General features: G+C 40.1%; 1 protein-coding gene across 1 annotated transcript in view; it reads left to right on the forward strand.

Moving 5' to 3' along the window:
- Positions 1-1,922: 1,922 nt before the first annotated feature.
- Positions 1,923-15,426, forward strand: part of LOC137184682 (prickle-like protein 2) — a 37,288-nt gene continuing 23,784 nt past the window's right edge. Inside the window, exon 1 of the mRNA XM_067592595.1 lies at positions 1,923-2,113. The gene's annotated coding sequence lies outside the window, so the exon portion shown is untranslated. The remainder of the gene's footprint in view (positions 2,114-15,426) is intronic.

Consider the following 15,426-nt stretch of genomic DNA (forward strand, 5'->3'; position numbering starts at 1 on the left):
TATGTAAATATGAAGAGTATTAGGCCCTAATTCTCGAGTCCATAACATTAACTATTGCAGAAGAAGAGGGAGCAACAAGATGATGTAATTAAAAGCGTGCCGGTCAAACACTGGAAAACCATGCAGAAACCATGATGGCAATATGATATTTATGTCGTATTATGTATTAATTTCAGGAATGTTACAGACTCCACTATAAGCAGAGGAGAGAGACGGAGACAGCGATGTAACCTGGTCACTACGCTACGAGTCCCAACCTCACACCTTGCGCGCTGTTATTGGCTGGGGGTTACACACCCACTGCCCAAATGTTGACACCCAGAAGTGTCTTGAACACAGCAAAATAATAAAATGAGTAATAAAGAATAAAGAAAATGAGAAAATACAGGCAGAGGGCAGAGTCTCTGCAGATAAATACACAGTAACACACTTCGAGTGATGATTGAGATTACTTTTGTATGAGTCTATACATTGTTTTTTTTGTTTTTTTTAAGGAAAATCCTGCATACCTTTAAGCTTTATGATAGATTGTTGCAACTATGCTCCTTGGGAAGTGCAGTTGACTTCTTTTACCTTTTGACTTTTCATCAATGTTTTTCCCAGCACATTTTTACTCGTTTTCATACTGATGACTCAACCAGAAGAGCTTAATGTCCATCCAAGCCGTGCTCCAAATGCCAGTCACCACACACTGTCTATGCAGAAAATGAACAGGACTTTCACTTCTGGGACCTTGGACGCCCAAAATAACACCTCCCACCTCGCTACTCGGGGCACACAGAAGGGGGCACTTAGCATGGCAGGCTGTACGCACCGTTAAGCAGTGCGTAGTTACAGATTGTACAGTGTGGTAGTGAAGCAGTGACTTTTCCCTCTATGTTAGTAATTTACCTTAATTTTCCCAGGAAAGTTAGACCTCGCTGTACTCAAATGAAACTCCAGCCTTGATAGAATTAATCATATACTACAATGCGTCACACCTCACAGTGTTGCAGTAATGAACACTGTACATTTATAACCATATATTATCTTTATGTTGTATGTTTTGTAAGTGGTTAAAGGAGAACAAAAACAAGTTAGGTTACTCTCAGTATTGCTTGCCTTCTAGATAATATGAGAAATACAGTACCAGTCAAAAGTTTGGACACACCTTTCCATTCACTTGAATGCTAAAGTGTGTCCAAGCTTTTGACTGGTACTGTATTAAGAGGTAAAATTTAAGAAGAAAATACTTGTTGTGATATTCTCTATATTTCTGAATAAATCCCATTATGATTTTCTTCAACTGTCACCTGATCTTCCCCATCCAGAGCAAAGTATGTCAAGTCCTCCCAGACAATTCTCCATTTCATTTTCATCTCCTCAACACAGGAGTGCATAAATTCTCCTGTTATTCTAATCAGAGGCTGTGTGCCGCCGTACGATTGGCTGATAGCTGATGACTCATTTCAACAAGCTGGTGTGGGGCTGGCAAGAAGAGGGGTGGGTGGGTAGGTGGGTGGGTGGTGGTGAAAAGGGGGAGCAGGAGGTGGAAGTAAAGCATTCTCCCACAAGCCTGTACGCTTGTGTGCATTGTTGTTGTCAGTGTGGCACTCAGAGCATGCTGTTTCTCACTCTCACACTCGCACACTCACACACAACATAAATACATGCAAAGGGAGTCTTAATCTATACACACTTTCCCACTGTTTTTTTTTTTTTCTGTTCATCTCTCCAGCCATGGTTGCCTGTAGCCAGACTTGAGGAGAGACACAGAGCCAGCAGGAGAGAGAGAGAAAGGAGAGAAAGAGAGAGAGAGAGAGAGAGAGAGAGAGAGAGAGAGAGAGAGAGAGAGAGAGAGAGAGAGAGACTTGTGCTGATCACAGAGTCTGCAGCCCCCAGCCTTCCCTCTGTTTGCTGCTACAGTACGTGTGAAAGGCAGAGGGAGAGGCAGCAGAGGCAGAGCTGGTGTTTGTCTCTGAGACTCGAAGGGAAGAGGAGTGAGCTGTGCAGTGCAGAGCAGAGCAGAGCCAGTCAGTCCACTGGTATGTGTCCAGTGTGAGCGACTCAGTCCAGTCTCTGCCGCTGTCTGAGCAGCCTCACACCAGGACTCTGACACCAGCCACACAAACAGGTGAGTCCCAACAGCCTCATGATGAAATACTCTTACCAGTGCACTGCCAGCTCGACTTGCCATTTCAATATGTTTATTATTATGATTTTTTGTGTGTGTAATTTGCTGTTGTCATAATTAATGTTATGGTATTGATTTAAGAAATGCTAATGTGGATTGCTGAAAGTTTTCCTAAGAAAATGGGGTGTATCCATTATTAGTTGTGTGTGTGTGCGTGTATGTGGAAGCGAGGGTGGTTTTTCATGTATGTTTGTATGTGTGTTAGTTTGTGTGAAGGCTTGTTTACCTCTTGACTGACAAGTGAAAAAGACTGCTGGGACTTCGGGGGGGGGGGAGCGTTGCCTCTGATGGGAGTGAATCTGTATGATTTCTCTTTTTTCCCCATGTGTAAATCCATGTGTCCCTGAAAGAGAAAGTGGGTGGAGTGGGAACCGTTTCAGCAGTGGATGTGCTACTGTTATCTCAGTCTTGTTTAGAAACAGAGAGAGAAAAAAACAAAAAAACACGAAGAAGACCGTGCCATCCCAGATGCTGCGCTTTAGGCGGACTACAGTATTTGAAGGAATGTTAACTGTGCATACATTTCAGCCCGCAGTTTTTGGACACAGTAGTTTATCGACAACTGTCAGGGAAATCTGCAGGTGTTTACATTTCAGATTTCGTTGTTTTTCTTGAGCTTATGTGTGAGCCTTTTGTCTCAACTGCGCAAGAGAACTACTGCATCCAGCCCTAATTGTTGTAGCGCTGACAGGATGCGATCACTGTAGTGTAAGATTGTCACAATGTTCTGTGTTCAAAGTCTAAGCCGTTATATAATAAGGTTTCCAAGATACTGGCATGATTTCAAAAGAGAGCTGACATCAAATCAAAGATCTGTATAATGAGCAAGATTATGCGTGGCTCCTATTTTTTTGCTGTGACAATGTATACACAGCACAATGTCTTAATTTGGTATAAAGTTGTATTATTGAATGATAGATTATGTTGCCCATATGTCCACTTTTTGACAGCATGTCAAGAAAATCATATGTATTTAGCATTTGCCATGATTGAGCTCATTGTTTTTATCGATGATATGAAATCGTCTTCTAATCTATCATCCATCATCATCATGAGAATTCTCCTCCATGTTAGTATGTAACACTTGTCGCTTGTGCTGTTGCATCCTGGGATGTACAGTAGCAGTCATAAGTTTGGACACACCTTGCCGTTCACTTGAATGAGAAAGTGTGTCCAAACTTTTGACTGGTACTGTTATTTGTGTGTAATGGCAGTTTGTGAGTTTTTACCGCAGGGAATCAGCAGGTTGGTCCAGTGCACAACTTGTTGAATCAGCCCGAGTTCTTTTCAACTTTGCCTGTGAAGTAAGCCTTAATCTGCCATGACTTACTTCAAGCCCATATGATTTGCGTACAGAGAGAACAGAGAAATGCGAGGCTTTGAATAGGACCATATGGCTGAATGAGATTTCACAGAGACATTGTCAGTGTCTAGATGGTTTAAACCCCTGAGCCATGACCGTGATCTAGGGCTGCCATTGAGAGTGAAAAATCCCCTCAGTGTTTGTCTCTCTCACTGTGGATGCTGCTGTTGTTTGCATCTGACTGTCAATCTGTCACCGGCTGTGATGTTGAGGAATCAGCCCCGGCTCCCCATTGACCCTGCCACGTCCCTTTATCACCCATCCCTCAATATATCTGTCCCCCCATCCATCCATCCATCCATCCATCCATGTTTCTCCCACTGGGGTTTCAAATGTTTGTCTCTTCACTTTCACCGAGCACCTCCCTCCACCCCCCTCCGCTCTGGTCGCCACAGAAACGGCTGATTCAGGAAGGGTGGGCGGGTGTCTCAGAGCTCTTGCTGCTCTGCCCCATGCGGTGCTTTCACAGTACATTTCTGCTTCTGTGCTGCTTTTATGGCCCTGATATGCTGACAGTTCAGGTGGCTCAGTCAGATGTTATACAATCTTATTAACTACACAAAGGCTATTTGTTCAGTTCCCTCAAAGGACATGTTTGGTATTTAGAGTTGCATTGCCATTCATGTTCAGTTTTTCTTCTAACAATGCAGACAGGGAACCTCTTCATTGCTCACTGACAGATCCCAAATGCTGCTGGGTTTTTTTTTCAATGGTTTACTTTGCTGAATTAGCGAGGACATTATTAGTGATTCTGACGTAAATAGCTCTCTCTTGACTGCTCTTCCAATTAAGCGTTGGGTTGATCCAGAGAGATTTCTGGCCTATTTTTGCTTAAACATATATGACACGCGGTTCAGAGTCACACTGTGTGTGTTTAGAGACTACACTGAGGTGATTAATAATGTAATATACCATGACCGAGCCATTTAATAATAGATATGCTATGACCTTTCTCTTACATAAGGTCGATAAAGCAGAAAAAGAGTGATGGAATACAGGATTGAAATAAACGGATTGAAAAAGAAAATTTGTCTGAAAATATGGATTAATTACCCCCTTCACACCCGAGTGTTACAGCAGACCTCCCACTCAAAAAATAATGAGCGGCAAATAAACGATTTGCAGCTATAATTACAGATGAATTTCTCAGAAGTGGCTTTTTGTTTTTGTGTTGTGGTTTTTATCCATTTTGTTGCATTTTTTAGGATAGCTCTTGGTTGCCATGGTGATAGTTTGTACAGTAGCTTAAAACACTGCCTTTTAGAAAGGTTTCTGAACAGGAAATGAAACCTGTGTTGTACCGAAGTCAATTCCAAGCAGGACCCCATGAGCTTGTCCTGATGTGCCTGATTAAATTAAAATGGGAATTTGTATTCACTGAGGAGGTAATGGGGAAGACCAGCTTTGTCTAAATTGTTGTGCTTTTAATCTTTTTCTGCTCTTTGCACAAACACATTACTGAGCAGAGTCACAGTCTTGCTACAGCGTATCTCTGATAAATTAGCTGTAGCAAAAAGTTATTGCAGTTAATATTATTTTAGTATTTCTTGTTGTCTAAAGAGGAATGAAGAACAGTGTCTTGTGATTCTAACCAACATGTATATTAGCAACTTGCTCAAAATAGTATTTGATCTTGTCTTGCTTGATTAAAATGTCTCAGATAATGTGTTTTCTTTTGAGTTTTTGAGCACAACATGGTATAAGTGTATGCAGGCTGCAGTGGTTTTTCTACCCTGCAGTGTTCAGCCATTACAGTCAGTGGTGACGCAGCCCGAGACTCACACAGCACACTGCAGACCCGTCACGAGACACAGCCAGAACAAAGAGCACACACTGTCATCTAAGAGAAAACCTCAACATGGATGATAACTCAGAAGCAGCCTTTTCACAATACATCAAAGGGCTGTAGATTGAGAGTATGACATAGAGTACACAGCCACATCCTGAGACCTGAGTGCTCACCCTGCTACTTTTTAAGGATACTGTCCCAGATAACTGAGAGACCTCTGTGTCACTGGACACCTCAGGTGGAAGACTTTGATGTCTGTGTATATACGCCTGTACCAATTCACTTCTATGTGTAAATGTGAGGTATAAATGAGGAGGAGTTCACAGATGAAGACTATAAAGAAACCCAAATATACCCAGGCACTTCGTAACTTGATGGTTCAACAAAACCATAACAAACAGACACTAAACCACAAAAGTAAGTTTACAAAAGAATAAATCAGACACTTGGCTTCAAGTTCAAAATTATGGATTTTTTTTGACAGATAATTCAAAATGGAGAGGATGGAAACATATAAAACGTTTTATAAAACACATATGTAGACCTAGTAAAAAATAGTGATTGATGCTATGATGGCTAATGGGAATCTTTAAATGCAGAGATCAAATGCAGATTTCAAATGAATTAATAAACAGATAAGAGTTCAAATGGAGAGGATAGCCATTAAAACCAGGCTACAATATTATGGGAAGAGGATACTTGCTGTGCCACCACAAGGCAAGTGACACTGCAAAAACTCCCTCCAGGATAATAAGACAACTGTTTAGAGCACAAATCCACCGAATTTTCGCAAGACAGTCCCACACTCCTGCCCCACTGATCACACAAATGCTCTAGAAGATAAAAAGAGAGGTTTAAAAAACTGGTTTTCCTTCAGAGGGTGTGACACAGCCCTGTAAAATAACTGAAGCTACAGCTTAGATGGAAGCAGTTCTTAATCACAATGGGTAAAATAAAACGGTCAGAGAAGTTAATTTGTAAGAGGGCAAAAGCAGCAGGTATCCTGCAATAATACAGTGTTGGATGAGAGTCAACCTGATTTACCATATTAATAAAGAGTCACAATCATGGATGATAATATGAATAAATCTGCAAACCACAGGACCTTATACCTCAGCTTGAGCTCATCATAAAATGGATAGCAATAAAACCTTTAATGGATAAATCTGCGGATGTTTTATATTTGCTTCTTACTGTAAACAAATTCCATGAAAAGCCAAAACCAACATAGAATTTATCTGACTGACAAATATTACCAGTTTAGCTAAAGCCTGACAGGTAATCCTTTTTCTTTGTGCCATAGACCTCCATTAAATTATTTTACACTTTTAAAATCACATTAATGAGCCACACCATTACATAAGATGTTTCTTATTTACCATGAACATGGGAAGTGTAGTCAATCCCACATTCACTGTCAGTAACAAAAATACAGAAGATTACCAGTCTTATCCTTTAGAATACATGATTAAAAACCACCAGGATCTGTAAGAAGCCTGTATTCCAGCATAATCTGGAATAATGATGTTAAAATACTTAAAAATTACTTAAAAAGCCTTTGCCTAAATGTCTATGGCTAGAAAACACACACACCTATTAGTTAAAGATTGACAAAGTACTAATTAAAAGAACAACTAGAATACAAATGAAAAAAAAAGAAGATGTTTTTGATTCTTCTGATGTGATGATGGAGCAACAAATTCAGAGTTGGTTGTACTTTAAAAAATGATTTAAAAATATTGGTGTGTAACTTGCTGTTAATGTTGGGAGATTATTCTTCCCTTTACATTACATACGTTGGTGAGCAGATTAATGATTATTGAGTGTTTCTTCTATTAGTAACTTCACTCTTAGTACGCTCAGCAGCCACCAAGATTGATTTTTTTAATAAGTTGACCCTGTCTTTTAACTTGACTATCTTGGTGAAGGATTGGCCAACGATGATGCTGTAGAATATCTTAAAAATGTTGCCACAAGGAATTAATATAGGTAACTTCTTTGGTAATATTTGCTGTGGAAAAGTGAGAAGCAACTTTAGGTTTGCTAAAAGGAACAAGGGGAGAGGTAATCAGGTGAATCATGCTCAATATAATGTTAGAGGTGCAGATGGCTTGATTTGATTTCCACGTGGAGTGAAAGGTGAATATTTAGCCTCCAACCAGTCGTTACCACAATCAAACTCGTTTTGAGGAGGATCCTGGATGATTCCCTGCAGCGGGCTGCTGTCTGATGACTAATGTTCTCCCAAGTGCCATGTTAAAGCCCCTTAATTGGTTAGAATAAACCAATCATTAACCCACTCATTAAGGCTTATTGCAGTGCTGAGACCGATGTGATTCGATCATAGCAAACTTCCGTAATTGTTCCCAAAGCCTCGTCGTGGTCCTGTCTTAGACATTATTCGGGGCTCATCAACACTGACTCATTTTGGTTCTTTAAAGATTCCCCGACACTTAGTGTCAGGGTGTTTCTTCACTAACCTCGCTGTTCCGGCCAAAAATTCCCATCTGGACCTACTCTTCCTGCCATCTGCTCCTCTGCTCTCTTATTGGCCAGTCCCGTTGACAGTTGTGAGGCCTCTAGTTTGAAATGGCCCCCACACACTTTTGTTAGATGAATAGAAGAAAGGAGGTGAGCTGGATGAATAGAGGAGGCACAGAGATTCATAAAGCTTGAGGTCTAAACGCGATTCACCACAGTGCGTTTCTTTAGTGCCGTGGCACTCTGCGTCTCAGCGGTTTCCACCCAATCTCTGTGTATCCCAGAAAGTGCTGACTGGCTTACGATAGGGATCACTAAGAGAACAATATGGAGTTTATTCTTAGTCAAAGAAAGGCTGTTTCCCTTAAATTAAAAGTCACATCCAGAGAGGAGCTGAGAGGAGTGAAAGCGAGGAAACAGGGTCAAATGGAGGCTGCAGTCATAGTGCAGGTGTATGAATTACTGCCAGGGGAGAGTGACAGCATGATGTAAATGCTGCTGCTGGTGGCGTTGGTGTTGATTGTGGTGCTAGTTTGGCCTCACTGACTGATGAATATGAGGAAAGTAAACTCTAGGGGAATCATCTGTGGTGCTGATCTGCCCCGAGGTTTAGAACTCGCTCTATCCTCATACTAATGGCGTCATTACTGGGCTTCTGAAATAGCATTTTCCTACTTACCAAGACGTGTAGGCACACACTCAAACACACACACACACAAAATGCATGCAAGACAGCACACATACCTAATCAGACAATGTAATACACCTATGAAAACATGCATTTGTAGCTGTATTGCATCCTCCTTAAAGATTCCACCCCCTCCATCTTACATCGATATCTACAATCAGAGTAAAATGTACGAAATAAATGCTTTTCTGTGATGCTCATTGAAGTACTAAAGAAAATACCATGAGTCCTTCCTGTCTTTTATTGACATCTCTTCCTCTATCCTTATCTACATAAAAGGGATGACATGAAAGGATGGAGGAACTGACACAACACAGAGCTGCCAAATAGGACATCCTTGCTCAGTCGAGCGTCATTTTGAAGTGACGTCATTTCATAACACTTTTCATAGCCACATTACCTCAATGTCTTGATATAGTAAAGGTGTTTGTAGAAGCTTGATCTGTATTATTTTGTTGTTTTAGAGCTTGGTTTTCATCAGATAATATAATGTACTCAGTATATTTGTGGCCTCATTTTAAGCTTTTTTTTTCCTTCAAAATAACATGGCAGAAATGAAAACAACATGTATAATATTATATAGTTCCTCATAGTTCAACCTATCCACAGCAAATCACTACCATACGGACTATGTTAATAAAGTCTGTCAATCACTAAATTTTTAAATGCATCCAAGCACATGATAAATCACCGTCTTTTGTTGGCTTTATCATCCCTTTACAGTCCAATGAGATCAGCTGCAGTATCCAACTGCTAAACAGATTTGTTGCCCATTGGCCAGCTGATGCTTTTCAACTGATTAATCAAGGATGCAGTCTGACGGTGTATACAGAGGCTTATCACATCTTCGTTCACCTAGTAGTATCCATTTCATGGGATGTGCTCATGCCAAAAATATAATGCTCCTTCCAAACAAAAGCCCACATTACAGACATTATGGCAGGTTGTAAATGTCATGTTCACCATGTGAAGGTTGAAAATTTACTTGTCATGTGTGCCACTGACATTTATAGATAAAAAGACAGAATTCATGCTTTTATAGTCTAAGTGTTATACACAAATTCATTTAAATTCATGAAAACTGTTCCCTTGTTGTCTATTGAATAATATCTTTTGGTAGATTCCTCTTAAAATTGCATATTATTTAACACTTATTACACCTAGTTTCTATGACAATGCAGAAAATAAAGAAACTTTTTTAAGTAAATAAAAATAACTCAAAAGTTTGCTAATGTGTATCTCTAGCTTTAAGCCCTTCTGGAGGGCTTCTTGCTCTTTGTCGGCTTTTTTGTTGGGGCATTTTACCAATTGGAATATTCTTAAAAATGGCAGACCTCAATCGATTTCCAGGTCACAGAGAAAGGAAAAGGATGCATAAATATAACCCAGACGTCCTGGATCCAAACCCAGCAGGGGCCTATGCTATGTGTGTCATCTCCCCAAGTTTCTCTCATATCTCCTATCGTTCTCCAGTTTTATGATTTTACAAAAAAAACAACTTTGACCTGCATTATAGTATAAACCCTATTCTTTTTCAAGTCAAAATTCAGTATTTTCTCCAATTGATCTTTTTCACAGTTCCATCTGTCTCCTCAAATAAGACTCATGACTTCATCTGCAGCCATCTTCAACTCAGTTCAACAACAACAAGTATATACATACTTTCTTATATTTGAATGGATATTCAATCTCAGCAAAAATTGTTTACGATTGGGATGGTATGGCCACTAAAATAATTCAATAAAGTATTCGTATTATCTGGTGGAGGGATTATCAGAGTAGTTTAGGATTGTTTTCATTCAGACAAATTACAAAAGAAAAATACCAAAGATTGGTCCCGCAACAGAGGGAAGGGAAATATTGTACCTGATTTTTGATCATAGTTGCCAATTTCAAGTATCTTTTCAGTGCTAGCATTATAACATTGGCCTTATGTCACAATTTATCATTGTTTAGCATACCTTCAAACTGAATGCACAGTCATCATCACTCTAAGTTATTTACAAGACTTAGTGTATGGCGTGACTGTGTATGAAACACTAGAGGGCTTTTCATTTGAAACGACAGATACAGGAAGTGGCAACACATGAAGAGCAAGCCCCCAGGAAGTGTGCCGGGCGTTGATTGAAGCAAATTTGACACAGGGCCTTTCTCAGTATCAACTATGCCAAGTTCGGATTTGGCAAGTTCAACTCAGGAGTACAAACTTCCAAGGACGGAAGGATATGATTTATATCATAGCATATTTGCTGACAGCAGCAGCTCAGCTTCAACACGACTACCTGACTGTACTGTGACAAAATAATCTCAACTCAAAGCTCCACTAACACTAACCACTAACTTTTTTCTCACAAAAAATAACCTCATTGACAGAGAGATGCAGTCAATTATGTTATTCATCCTGTAATGTTGCTATAATAAAAATCCAAACTGTCATGTAGCTTAATAAGATAAAATGAAATTTAATATAGACTGATCTGTTCATTTTAATACATTTATATTTACAGAAATGTGATATCTGTACATATAGAGCTCCAGAGGCAGCGCTGTTGTTCTGTCCAGTAAAAACATGAGGCTTCACTTTTTATTCAGACAAACTAATGCAGCAGCTACAATTGTTAGATTTAATCTGTGAGACCAACATTTATCTTCCAAAAGGAATTATATCATATATCAAAATGCTACAGAGACATTAGAGCCAGCGGCAAATCACCAAAGAGCTGCATGGATCAGTTCATCAGATCATGTTCTCCCCGGGATGATGATGGACGTTGAACGGCCAACCATCTCAGGAGTCTGGCCGCTAGCAGCCGCGATGACACTGGTCTCGCCCGGCCAGCAGCTCCTCACATCTCTGAAAATGTTGGAGTAAATGTCCAAATAGGCATTATTTGGATAAACTGACTTTTTTGGGAATCTAAATGGTTACCTTCTCATCTGAAAAAATATAAAAACTTAATAAAGTGACATATTAACAATCCTACAGCAAAAATCATGACATTTTTAGGGCTGGCACCACTGTTGCAATCCAGCCAAAATCAGGAGTAAGAGTCTTCAGCCATGCTAAGTACAGCCTCTGCGAGACATGCGAACATGCTAACATGCTCACAGTGACAATGCTAACATGCTGATGGTCTGCAGGCACAGTGTTTACCATATTCACATCTTAGCTGTGTTTGTTAGCATGCTAGCATTTGCTAATTAGCACTAAGCACAATATACTCCTGAAGGTGGTGAGAATGTCTTTAGTTTTGCAGGTATTCAGTCACTGAAGAACTAAATTTGATCTGAAGGTAGCGTTAGATGAAACACCAATAGATCACCAAAGTTAGTACAATTCATTCTGACAGGGACATGAATGTACAAAATCTCATAGCAATCCATCCAATAGTGGTTGAGATCTTTCACTTAAAACCACAAAAATAACATCCTTATGGTGGCGCTAGAGGAAATGTGAGTGGATTACCATTCAAGTCATTAAGAAAAATTTATTTACAAAATGTCATTGCAATCCATCCAATGCTTGTTGAGATATTTCAGTCTGGACCACAATTGACCACAATGGTGGGTTTACCAATGGACTGCCATCCCTAGAGCTGTGCCACTAGCATGGATAGAAATTAATGCAATTCAACCACCCGAAAAGAATCATCCCTTTTATGGAAAGAGTTAGAGGCGTCATGCATAATTTAAGCTGATTTCATTTCAAATTTTCTAACAAGGCAATTTATGTTATCTATGTAAATGGAAAAGTACCACTACACCCCAGAGATGATGCCGAAAAAAGTCAACAATGCCTGCGTGATCCATTAAATCATCTATTCCCAAGAGGTTGCAGTTGAATTACTTCACATACAAAAATCTTTGGTTTCCCTTCATGAGATCTGCATCACTCTAAACGACTTTAACGAGATGAGAATGTGATGCAGGCAAAGCTGTTAACTATTACACCTCCTTTGTGAAAACCACACACACACACACTAGAATACTTCTAACCAACAGATCCTCTCCATTGCTGCACCACCTGCCTCTCATCAACCCCCTCATCAAGCAGAATAAGATCACTGTTAATCCACTTGTCTCAGCCCAACAGTGCTCCCACTGCAGGGCTCAGCTGTTCCCTCAGGGCTCCCTGGAAGTCAGGAGTATAGAAAGGTGCTGGAAGCCTACATACTCCCTTATGCCTCTCCTGCTCTAACATTCTTTTTCTCTTTTTTACACACACGTATCTTCATTCTTTTTTGGACTTCAGAAAGCCATGCACACACTGTGTATGCCTAGGTTTCATTGGAAGTGGCAACCAAAACTTGTAGTGTTTATATGTGTCTGACCCCGCTGTGTGGTCACTCAGTCCTGTGGCACAACAAATCCTGCCCTCTTCATTTTGGTCTTGATTTGTATTTGTGTTCTTTCACAGCGTCCCACTAGGTCCCTAAATGTTTCTCTGAGTATTTCTGATTGTGTTGTTCCATCAATGGCAGCCCTCTCATCTGGTGAGGGAGTTCACAAAAGTGGGGGGAGTTATGGGAGTTATTTTGGCTGCAGAGTCCTCCAGTGCACCAACAGGGGAGATCCAGTACCAAGGAGGTAATTGAATTTGAGGTTTGAGCTAATGATTTTTCCAACAGCGGGACGTTCCTCCCTTCTCCTGGGCTCGCAGTGTCATGCATGGCCTGCACAGAGCGTCGCTCAGGCAAGCCCTAAATCATCCAATAATGGCTTTGGAGAAGCTAAGTACATCTTACTCTTTTAACAGGCATGGTTTAATAGCACTTGTTAATCCAACAACATATACAAAGTTTTCCATTTTGTATAGTCTTATAGGCTTCGCTGAACAGATGTTTAACTAGATTCATTGCCTTTGGACAAGAGCGTCATTGATAAAAAACAATTAGGGCTAATGAATCTCAGTGAGCTCAGGATACTATATTATACCTTCACATATGAATTCATTAGTTGTCTTGTTTGGGTTATTATTGTCTTTAACTCAGGGAATTGGTTTAACCAGTTAACCAATCCACAGACATCTACATCAGTATTTCCTGACAAGAACCTGCTGAGCCTCAAGTTAGTCAGGTCTGAAAGGCTGTCTACCTTTGTTCTCTGATCATCGATTACTGGAGCAATGAATTATGTATGAATTGAATTGTATGAATGATTTTTCCTTTTTTACCTTTACAACCACTAAAATGTCAAATACTGACATGTCTCGGGTTATACAGTGACATTTCTTATTAGTTTTAAAACCTATAACACTAAATTAATTATTTTTTTATGTATTTATTGAATACCTAAGTTTATACTTTTAAGTATCCTTAAAAGCAGTGTAAGTGTAAACTCTGTTAGACCTCATGCTGTCTTTTGACCCAGACAGATAGACAGCTTTGAAGCTGCTCTTACATTTGAAACCCGGCAACTTCAAGGCTGATTGGTCTCCATTTGTAGTTCAGTCAGGAACAGAGATTTCTCCCCTTGGACCCCTTGTCTCTTCACCTCCATTGTTATCCTTTTATCCTTTTCATGTTGCTCCACATAATCTGCATCTCACTTTCTGTCCTTTCTTTCACCAAATCTTATTCAGTTATCTCCCCTCTATTAAGCTACTTTATATATTTATTTCTCTTTCCAGCAAGGAAGCAGCTCTTATCACCAAATGAGTCGGTATCATAATTGTTCCTTTTATTCCAACTCAGCTCAGCCCACTGCTCACATACACACACTCACACACACACACACACACACACACTATTGTCATCCCTGGTGCTGTGCTGCAACCTATTTAGGTGCGACATCTTGTCGCTGTCCTTCATCTGCACAGACTCACTGCTAATGGCCACCAGGTTTTTCTCATTAGTTAATTGTGTTTTGTGATAATGTCTACTGCTTTGAGCTGTTAGCTGAATGACTTTTAGGCTAATGGTAACTGATCACCTCTGTACACAGATCTAAAGTGGCCTTTTTTTTTGTACTTGTTGCAATGTCACTGCCATCCATTATACCTGACTGCATTCTTAGTTCAGTCAGACAGCCAAGCTCATGTTTGTCTTGTTGAACTCTAGTGAACTTTGCTGCAGAATCCCATTGCAGTATGACTGGTGTCAGAGGCCAGTAAAAAAGGCTCTATCAGAGATAATGGTGGCGCCCACTGGACTATATGTAATCATACTCTTACCGGTAGCTGCCCGATATAATTTTCCTCTCAGCCTGTAATTCCGGTTTTCCAGTCATGGAGGTGTAAGTGATGCATATTTACAAGTTCAGTGGGAACACCTGTAACAGCTCCAGAATGTCACATACACATAAAGATTTGTTCTTCTTTGATCTCTTGAGATCTGATCCATTTGTCCCACCGCATTGTGTATTTCTTTTGTACTGTCACAGTCAATTTAAATTTCTTTGTTTGCTTTGGAACGACTGGTGTGAGTCATTACTTGTCCATTGTTGATTGCGTTGCTGCACAAAATCACTGGTTTTCAGAAAAAGGCTACAGCACTGACAGAGAGTGTCAAATGAATCATGCCTTCAGTGGCTACTCTCTCCACTCTTTTTATTTTGGGTTGGTATCCAACTCTATATAGTCAGTATTGGATTCCCTTGTTGCACCATTTTTTCAGTGCATATTGAGGTATCTTCTGCACTTTTTGTTTGCAGTACAATGATGCATGAATGTGTGGTGCTGAAGCAATATTTGGAACGACGCTCAGCCCAATTCAAACCTCTCGGGCCCATCTGCTGTTCCTTGGAAAATAGTGTGAATACTTAAACCGAAATTATACTTTCTACATCCATGAGTATGTGAGGGTCCACTAAGGATATCTGCGTACCTCCAATTTGTTGTAACCACGCCACAATGCTACAAGGGCACTGCAAAATATGTCTTCTTGTAGATCTACTGCGCATGTGTGGAACGCATGTAGTATAAACAGAACTAC

This window comes from Thunnus thynnus, chromosome 6 (assembly GCF_963924715.1).
Source record: "Thunnus thynnus chromosome 6, fThuThy2.1, whole genome shotgun sequence".
Lineage (NCBI taxonomy): Eukaryota > Metazoa > Chordata > Actinopteri > Scombriformes > Scombridae > Thunnus > Thunnus thynnus.